General features: G+C 58.0%; 1 long non-coding RNA gene across 1 annotated transcript; it reads right to left on the reverse strand.

Moving 5' to 3' along the window:
* Positions 1–4,020: 4,020 nt before the first annotated feature.
* On the reverse strand, positions 4,021–9,162 carry LOC111096334. The gene is made up of 4 exons (XR_005360390.1): positions 8,936–9,162; positions 6,103–6,277; positions 5,342–5,631; positions 4,021–5,243 (listed from the first exon to the last, which is right to left on the reverse strand). It is a non-coding gene; the product is annotated as an uncharacterized LOC111096334 (long non-coding RNA).
* Between the last annotated feature and the right edge of the window lie 80 nt (positions 9,163–9,242).

The raw sequence follows: 9,242 nt of genomic DNA on the forward strand, positions 1-9,242 counted from the left end.
CAAGGCTGGTTTGAAATTAGAAAATCAACTAAGAGACTAAGGAAGAAAAAATATATGATCCTATCAACAGATGCAAAAAAACACTAGACAAATTCAGTACCTATTCACACTAAAAAATTTTTTAATTCTCATCATATTAAGAGAAGTGAACCTGCAGCGCACAGGAGGAAGAGATGGTGCTTCCCAGGGGTCTGGCCCAAGGCAAGGATGCCTGCCTGCCACTGCCCTCCAGGCGCGAGCGGGCAGGGAGGGGACAAAGGGGGCATTACAGTGAGTGAAAGAAACCAGATCAATGAGGCCGTGTACTGACTGATGCCACTTGTGCAGTTTCAGGACAGGTGGGACCCCTCTGGATGGACAGACTGGCAAAAGCATGAGGGGCTTGCAGGGCGATGGGGTGGGGCACAGGTTACTGATAGGCCCTTCGTCAGAACCCACAAATTGTAGTAAGATGTGTGCATCTTGTGATCACAATTTGATGGTTTCACCACCAGAAGAGTTGGGGACCTCAGCGTGTCTGTGGCTTCAGTCTCCCCATCAGTACGTAAGCCACGGCCCAGGTACCTCTAAGCCCCTGAGGATCCGACACAGCCCAGCCCCTCACCCACGACTTAACTACATCTGCAAAAATCCCATTCCCAAACAAGGTTGTGCTCAGAGGTTCTGGGGACACATCTCTGGCCCACAACGACCTGTGAACCCAGCCTGCCGCAGCAAGGCACCACCAGCCTCGGCACATTCACGCAGCCCGATATGCACCTCCCAGGCCAGTCCCTGGCAACCCCGCTCCCACACCCCAGCATTCTTGACAGCCCACGCGGGGTGCTCACACAGGATTGGAGGGGAAGAGCCTCTGACCTCTGTTTCTGCACTCAAAGATCCCCTGGCGGGCCTCCCCACCCCGAGTTTGCTAACACCCTGGTCCAGTGTCAGCCCGGCTGAGGCATGCCCACCTCTGCCCTCCTGGCAGCTCTCAGCCTGAGGGGCCCCAGAGGGATGAATCCACATCAGTAGGACTTGTAGGGACCATCAGTGACGGCTGGAGGGGCGGGAGGCTGCTGCCTGCCTTGCTGCTTTGTGGCTGAAAGGGTCTAGGCCAAGCTGCCTCCCCATGAGTCCACCGACACACACTGTGATGCCTTGTGGTAACTCTCGTCTCTGGGAAAAACGAGAATTTACCAGGCTTTGCCCCTCCCTCATAGGACTGACAGGCTCCGGGCGTGGCCTCACCAGGGACTGGCACCCAGGCCTGCAGGCAGCACAGAAGTCAGAGCCGGGGCCTGCGCTGGGTCCTCCTGCTGCTCCCAGCTCAGGCTGACAGCCTTAAACACTCAGCAGGATCACAGTGGAGCCACCTGGGCCTGGGCTTTCCTCTGTGGGAAGTTGTTAAAGTATGAGTTTAGTCTCTGTGTTTCTTACAAATGTATTCAGAGTGTCTATTTCTTCTGGAAGCAGTTCTGGTGGTTTATGTCTTTCTAGGGATTAATTTATGCATCTCGCCAAGTAACATGTTGGTATATGGTTTTAACTTATCCCCTTGTGACCTTCTTCATGTTGACAGTGACGCAGCCTCCAGGACTCACAGAGACTCACAGGAGCTGCTGCTTCGTAACTTTATAGCAGAAAGATCAGGATGTCCTCCCCGACACGTTACGTGGGCATTTCTGCTACATGCTCTCAAGTTAGACATGACATGCCATTCCTAATTCCTGAATGCTTTTTATCATGAAGAGTTGAAAGTTAAATACTTTTTCAGCATTAACTCATAAATAAATTGAACGGATTTTCGGATATGAAATTACATTATTGAATCCCTGAAATAACAACCTAATAACAACATGTGTACTCATAAATACCTATTTCTAAATTATAAATATTCAGGATCCCTGAGTGGCGCAGCGGTTTGGCGCCTGCCTTTGGCCCAGGGCGCGATCCTGGAGACCCGGGATCGAATCCCATGTCAGGCTCCCGGTGCATGGAGCCTGCTTCTCCCTCTGCCTGTGTCTCTGCCTCTCTCTCTGTGTGACTATCATAAATAAATAAAAATTGAAAAAAAATTATAAATATTCATAAATGCAAGTAAAATTCACTTTATTACCAACAATATTCTAATTTTCTGTAGCTTTGCTTACCTTTGCTCTACTTGTTCAGTGTCTTGGAGGATCGTGTTCAAGTCCCCACAGACATCCCCACCTCTGCCCCCAAAGTAACCTGTCACCTCTGGGGCCAGGTCGTACAACCAGAGCCAGCAGTGACAGCTGTTAGCATCTTGTCCGAGAGTCTCCAGACACTGCTTCAAATACCAGGGTGCTTGCCACTGGTGGCATCTCCCCTTGGGGCTGCCGCTTCAAGAAAGCTGGCAACATGCTTTAAACCTACAAACTCGGATGGAACTGGAGGGGATTATGCTGAGTGAAGTCAGTCAGAGAAGGACCATCATCACATGGTCTCACTCATACGGGGAATACAAGAAATAGCGAAAGGGGTTATAAGGGAAGGAGGGGAACTGAGTGGGAAAAATTAGAGAGGGAGACAAACCACAGGAGACTCTGAACTCTAGGAAACGAACAAGGGGTCGTGGAAGGGGAGGTGGGTGGGGGTGGGGTGACTGGGTCACGGGCTGAGGGCACCTGATGGGATGAGCACCGACTATTAGACTATATGTTGGCAAATCGAACTCCAATTTTAAAAAATGGAAAGAAAAAAAAACACCCTACCAACTCTAAGTCATCTCCACAGGCTTTGCTTTGAACATATTTATTCATTTCCTTATTTGTAGTCGGCTTGTTTGGTTCAGGTTTTTTTGGTGTGGGGTCCTCCTTTGTTTTTAATCATCAAAATAGTCTGTGTTAGGGTGAGAATTTTGGGAAGCCCGGGAAAGGCAGAGGAATTACATCTGACTCTAAGCAAAAGCCATGGACATATCGTGTCCAGTTAGTGGGGCCAGAGCAGCCCCGGTCCTCAAACCGCAACCGCAGCATTCTGGGCGGGGACAACCTGGCCCTCGGTCCCCACACAAGTGCATTTTCAAGGTGCCACTTAGCTTTTGATGCTGAGAAAAGACAAAGCGCAAAAACATGGAAAACCACACAGCTTGTCTTCCTGCTGCATCTCCTGGTGGGCTCAGCGGGCGGAGGAACCTGCCGGGTCGCGCCTCTGTTTCCAACCATGACTCACACATCGTCCGCCCTGAAGCCGGGGCGCGCCCTCCCGGGGTGCGGGAGGCGGTGCACGCAGCCAGGACCCAGGGCCCACCCAGGGCCGTACCACTCACGGCAACAGGGACCCGGGTGCCCGGGGTCTGTGCCCGTCGAGCGGCTCCAAGACGGGAAGAGGACGAGGCCCAGCGCAACCACCGCCCTGCGGCCCCCACGGGGTCCCTGGGGACCGCCGCACCCACCTGGGCCGCCGGGCTCACCCCGCCCAGCCTCCGCACCCGGCCCGGCCCCCAGCACACCCACCCGGCCCGGCCAGCCCCCGGGCGCGCCCCCCCCGCCCGCCCCCAGCCCTCGGGGCGGACCGAACCCGCGCGGCACGTCCCCCCCCCCCTCCGCCCCCCCGCCTGTCCCGGTCCGACCCGGGGCGGCCGCGCCTGCGCACCAGCGCCTCCCCCAGCTCCCGTGGCCCCCCTCCCCGGGCCGCACACGCGGCGCCCAGCCCACAGCCAGCGAGCCCCGCTGGGCTCCCGCGGCCGCCAAGGCAGGACAGCCCTGCAGGCGGCGGTGGGCGCGGCCCCTCCGGGAGCCGACGGGCAGGGCGAGGCAGGGCTCCGGTCGTCGTGCCGCCTTCCGAGGATGTTGTCAGTGTGAACGCCCAGGTGACGTGGCCGAACCGACCGCTGCACGGGAGAAGGAGGCCGCCCCCCAGGAGCCGCGTCCCCGGAGACACCCGCCCCAGGAGACACCCCCCGGAGACGCCCCACCAGGAGCCGCCCCCACAAGCGGCCGAGGCCCCGGGGAGCCGCAGAGCCTCCCGACGGGACGCGCTGGACAGCGAGCGGGGCAGGGCCGCCCACCTCCGGCCACCCCCGGGAGGCCCGCAGACGGAGCCCATGCACGGGAGGAGGGCACCGGACCCCGCGGACCAGCTCCCAGGCACCCCGGCTGCTTCTCCACTGGGAAACCCAGGGATGCTACAGTGACCTTCCAGGAGAGACGGCGGCTTCTCCCCAGAGGTGCACAGGGACCTCGGGCAGAATGACGCCCACTCCTGATGAACACGGAAACAGTGGGACGCCTGGTGGTCCAGCGGTCGTGGCTGACTTCAGCCCAGGCCATGACCCCAGGGTCCCGGGATCGAGTCCCTCATCGGGCTCCCTGCGTGGAACCTGCATCTCCCTCCTGTGTCTCTGCCTCACTCTCTGGGTCTCTCAGGAAACAATCAATAAATAAATCTTAACAAATAATAATAAAACGGAAAGAGTAAAGACAGTAGGAATTGATTGCTGCTTTCTTGGCACAGTGACATGGATATGCCTTTTGGTACACCTATGCCTAACTGAAGAAGCAGATGTGGACGTCCTCGGGGGCAGGATGGCAGCCATGCCTGCTCCCCCCACTGCCCATGAAACCGGCACCAGAGGCCTCAACCACTACGGTCCAACTGGGGAGCGCATTGGGGCTACAAGAATGGAGCCCACAGGGGCTGACTCCATTTGCAAAGGTACACTTTTGTACCTGGAAATCCCGTGGAGACTTTTCGTGATGATGGGATGTTCCACATCCTCAGCATCCGCAACCAGCCCAGCACCTGTGGCCACTAAGCACTGGAAATGGGGTACACATGGCTGAGGAGTGAGCATTTCATTTCATCTTCTCTACACTCAAACCCAGCCTCACGTCGTGCCTCCCAAACAGGCAGCACGCACAGCCCCAGACCATCGACAGGGAGATCACAGACTCAAATAATAAAGGACCTCGGTAAGGCTAAATACAACGCACAGAAGCCAAGAGTCCTCATATCCGCACAAAATCCCCAGTGGGAGGATGGAATGGCCGAGAAACCCCATCAATGGACACCGAGATGGTAAAATGCCCGGCAGTGACCCGAGGGAGCAGTGTGCAGGGTCATTATCGGGCCAGGTAACAGATTGCAGAGTAGAGGAGGTACCTCACTGTGTCAGCACTAACAGCCCCCCACAGGTGCAGCACAAGACCCTGGTTTTCGAGAACACGCCCTGAAAGAGTCCGCTCTGCAGCTTTAGGTCTGAAGCAAACATGGTAAAATGTTCACGGTTGGGCAACCTGGCAGAAAAGAACACAGGGAATCGTATTGTTTCTGCAACTTTTCTCTAAACATGAGATTATTTCAAAATAAAAAGAATTTAATTACAAATGCCCACCCTGGGACCAGGTGCTTCCCTGGCAGGAACTGATGTCATGCTTGGTCTGTGAGAGTGACTTCTGTGACAACAAGCTTTGCTCTTTCTGGCCTTGGTGATCACGTCCTGAAAGTCACCTGACCGCTGAGAAGCGACGCCCACGACGGAGAGCCAGGCAGCTCCAGACACAACAGATGCTGAGCGATCCCCAAGGGGTGAAAGAGGGGAGCAGATGGTGCATGTGGAGAGCAAACCTGTGTGCACAGGCCTCTGCACGCACAGTGTCCTGGGGATGCCCAGCCTCGTGAGCCCTGAGGTTAGGAAAAGCCATGTTTCTGTGCATGTCTCTAAAAATTATTATTTAAATTTTTTAAATTTTTATTTATTTATGATAGTCACACAGAGAGAGAGAGAGGCAGAGACACAGGAGAGGGAGAAGCAGGCTCCATACACCGGGAGCCCGACGCGGGACTCGATCCCGGGTCCCCAGGATTGCGCCCCGGGCCAAAGGCAGGCGCTAAACCGCTGTACCACCCAGGGTTTCCCCTCTAAAAATTATTCTTAAAACTATAAATGGTTTTCAATACTGTCAAATACAAGAGGGTACAGCTGGGACCCTGCAGTAGATTGAACTGTCCCACAAACTGATATGCCTCAGTCCTGAACCCCAGGATCAGAGAATGAGGCCTTATCTGGAAATAGGGCCATTGCAGGTGTGATTGATAAGAGGGAGGTCGGTTACCTGGAGTCAGTGAGTCTGACCCCAACAAGAGTGTCCTTACCAGAGGAGAGATGCCATGTGACCCCGGAGTCAGAGATGGGGTGATGCATCCACCATCCAAGGGACGCCAAGGAACGCCAGCACCACCAGAGGCTGGGAGAGGCTGTGCCCAGAAGTAGCACGGCCCTGTGACACCTCAGTTTGAGCCCTGAGTTGGTGGCTTTGTTAAGGAAGCCCTAGGAAAGTAATAAGACCATGAAAACAAACAGAAGTGCCTGAGTCCAAGGTGGGCCCAGCATCCAGAACATGCCACGGGCCGGGGACACCCCTCCTCCATCCTCTGTCCCCATCCCTGTTACAGGATGCTGAATGGCTCCCACCTGCTGTAGCTAGAAACCACCTCTGGCTCATTCGGTGCAAATGTGGATTCTTCCCCATGCTAATCAGAACATGCGGGAGGCCCTGGAAAGCTCAGAGACGCTACAGATGTGGATCTGCCACCTGCAGCAGCACTGGGGGCCGGGAGGAGGTCTGGTGACCTCCAGAGAGGACAGGGACAAGCACAGTGGCAGGCATTCCCGTGGCCGCACTGGAGCTGGAGGAGCCGTGTCAGCCTGAGGATCTCACAGGTGCCCAGCAGACCGCTGCTTCTGCTCCCTACACGCGCACACGTGCCACACCCGTGAGCACACGCACACGCGTGCCCCAGCCGCAAGGCTCACCAGGCACCACTGCACCTTCACATGCATGACCTGACTCCAAGAGGACAGTCAGTGTCCCCAGCATCCACCCTGAGGGGACATGGGGTGGATGCGCCCGTACCTAGAGGTGGTGGTGGAGCTGGGGTCCCTTCCGTCTCCCTGCTGGCCCTGAGCAGAGGCCAGGTGGCTCGGTTGTGCCCTGCCCAGAATGAGCCCTGCCCAGAGCAGGGAGGGATGGGATGAGGCAGGCTCCTCCCTGGGGACTAGCACCCCCACAGGCACGGCGTGTGGATTCGTGCGGGGGAGACAGGAACCACAGGCTCAGACAAAAAACCCGAAGGAGCCCAGGGACACAGTGGATCTGGCGCATCAGCAAACTCACGGCTCCGATGTGAGTGGTGGTACGGACGCGCCCGCGTGCGGGTGTGCGCCCAGTCATTCTCAATCCTGCATCCGCCAGAGACACCAGGACAGAGGGCAGGGGCAGAGGGTCTCAGCACCTGTGTCCCCGAAGGCAAGGAAGGACACCGAGCACCGGCCCCATACAGGCTCCCACCGGTCGCGGCCCCAGCAGCGGAACCGTGAAAACAAGAGGAAATCACATGAATCAATGAAGAGTTTGACAAGAAACAGGGCACTGACAGTTCCCGGGCTGCGAGGGAGACGGGCCTGGAGGACTGCCTGCTGACAGCCGCACATGGGAAGCAGGCCCTCCTCAGGGGACGCGCCCCTGCCACCTATAGCGAGGTGCTGTCGGACAGACTCAAGCTGGGGGACCCACCAGGCAGTCCAGCTCATGCACGCGTGTCGACCTGTTCCCTGAGAGCCCACCCCATGCTGCACCCCAGCTCGCACAGGCCCCCGCCCCGTGGTGGCTCGTGGGTGTTCAATAGCTAATCCCCTTCCCAAAAGGCCTGGACTGATGACCTGAGGTTCCAGGTGAGGGTCCTGACCCAGAGGAAAGGCCCCCCAGTGACTTCCCTGCTCCGGGCAACAGCCTTGCCCTCGGAGAGATCTGCATGTGGCAGCAGGTGCGCCAGCCTGCGCGGCTCTGGCGGATAACCCGCCCAGGGTGCTCGGCCGCGGGGGGCTCCGGACGGACACTGCCGCTCCCCCTCGCCCGCAGCACACCCTCCACTCCACCAGCTAAGATGGGCACCGGGCACAGCGTGTGTCCGACGGCACCCGACAGGAGCCCCGAGCCCCGGCCCCTCCCTGCGGCCCGAGGGGTGGACAAGGAAGCCGGCCGCCACGAGGGGAGGCCTCCCCAAAGCCCGTCCTCCGGCACTGTGGCCCGAGCTGATGAGGGAACGTGGCTCTGGGGCCCACATGTGCGGGCGCAGCCAGGCCGCCGCTCTGAGGGGACGTGCCCCAGCCCCATCCTGCCCTCACCCCAGAGCCGCCTGGCGAGATCCACACTCGCTTCTTTTCTTTGTGTGTATTTTCTCTGGAGCCCAACCGACCGGGGACTTTTCTGCATTCTCTTAGAGATAAAAATCAAAAGCAAATCTTTAAAGGCCATCTCCAAAAACCACAGAATGGCTGGAATTAAATAAACATAAAGCTTGTAGTTTTCCTCTCAGGAATTTCCTGCTTATCTGAAACGCGGAGTCAGCAGCGCTGGGAGCCCAGGCGGAGGCTCCTGGGGCCCCTCAGCCCGGGGGCCGGGGCCAGGCTTGCAGGTGACGCCCTGCCCTCGCGTGCACGGGGTGGGGGCACAGCCAGACCTGCGGGCCTAGCACAGGTGCATGCGTGTAACTTCCCACTTGAGCCCAAGTTCGCCAAGGCGGGCCTGCCACCCACACGGTACGGGCTGCACAGCGTCCCCCACACGCTCCCGTCCACGGGTGAGAGGCCCTTACACCCGCAGGCGGAGACTGGGCCCCACGCACAGGGCACAGGAGGCAACAGGGCGGCCGGGCCACAGGCTTGGGCACGGGGACATCCAGCACCGTCAGGCCCCTGGTGACACGGGGATGAGAGGCGGATCAGGAGCGGTGAGGCCGTGCACTCAGGACCGGCCCGTTGCACAAGAGGCCCCACACCTCCTCCTCCTCCCACCCAAGAATGCCCCCACGTCAGAAAGGCGGCCGCGACACTTCCCACGCGGCTTTTTCCTGACATTGACGGACTCTCCGGCTCTCTGGACACCCCGCCTCGGGTCCTGCAAGTGAACTCAGTTCAGACACTCACCGCTGGCTGCAGGGACCCAGAGACATCCTCCACTTCAGGAGCCACAGTACCGGGTCCGCAGGTTACCCACACTGGGGCCCCAACTGGCTTCAAAGTTTGGGGTATGCTTGTAAAGGATACGACTCAGGAACAGCGGATGGGGGCAGCCCGGGTGGCTCAGCGGTTTGGCGCCACCTGCAGCCTGGGGTGTGATCCTGGAGACCTGGATCGAGTCCCACATCGGGCTCCCTGCATGGAGCCTGCTTCTCCCTCTGCTTGTGTCTCTGCTTCTCTCTCTCTCTCTCTACGAATAAATAAAATTAAAAAA

This window comes from Canis lupus, chromosome 6 (genome assembly GCF_011100685.1).
Source record: "Canis lupus familiaris isolate Mischka breed German Shepherd chromosome 6, alternate assembly UU_Cfam_GSD_1.0, whole genome shotgun sequence".
Taxonomy (NCBI): Eukaryota; Metazoa; Chordata; class Mammalia; order Carnivora; family Canidae; genus Canis; species Canis lupus.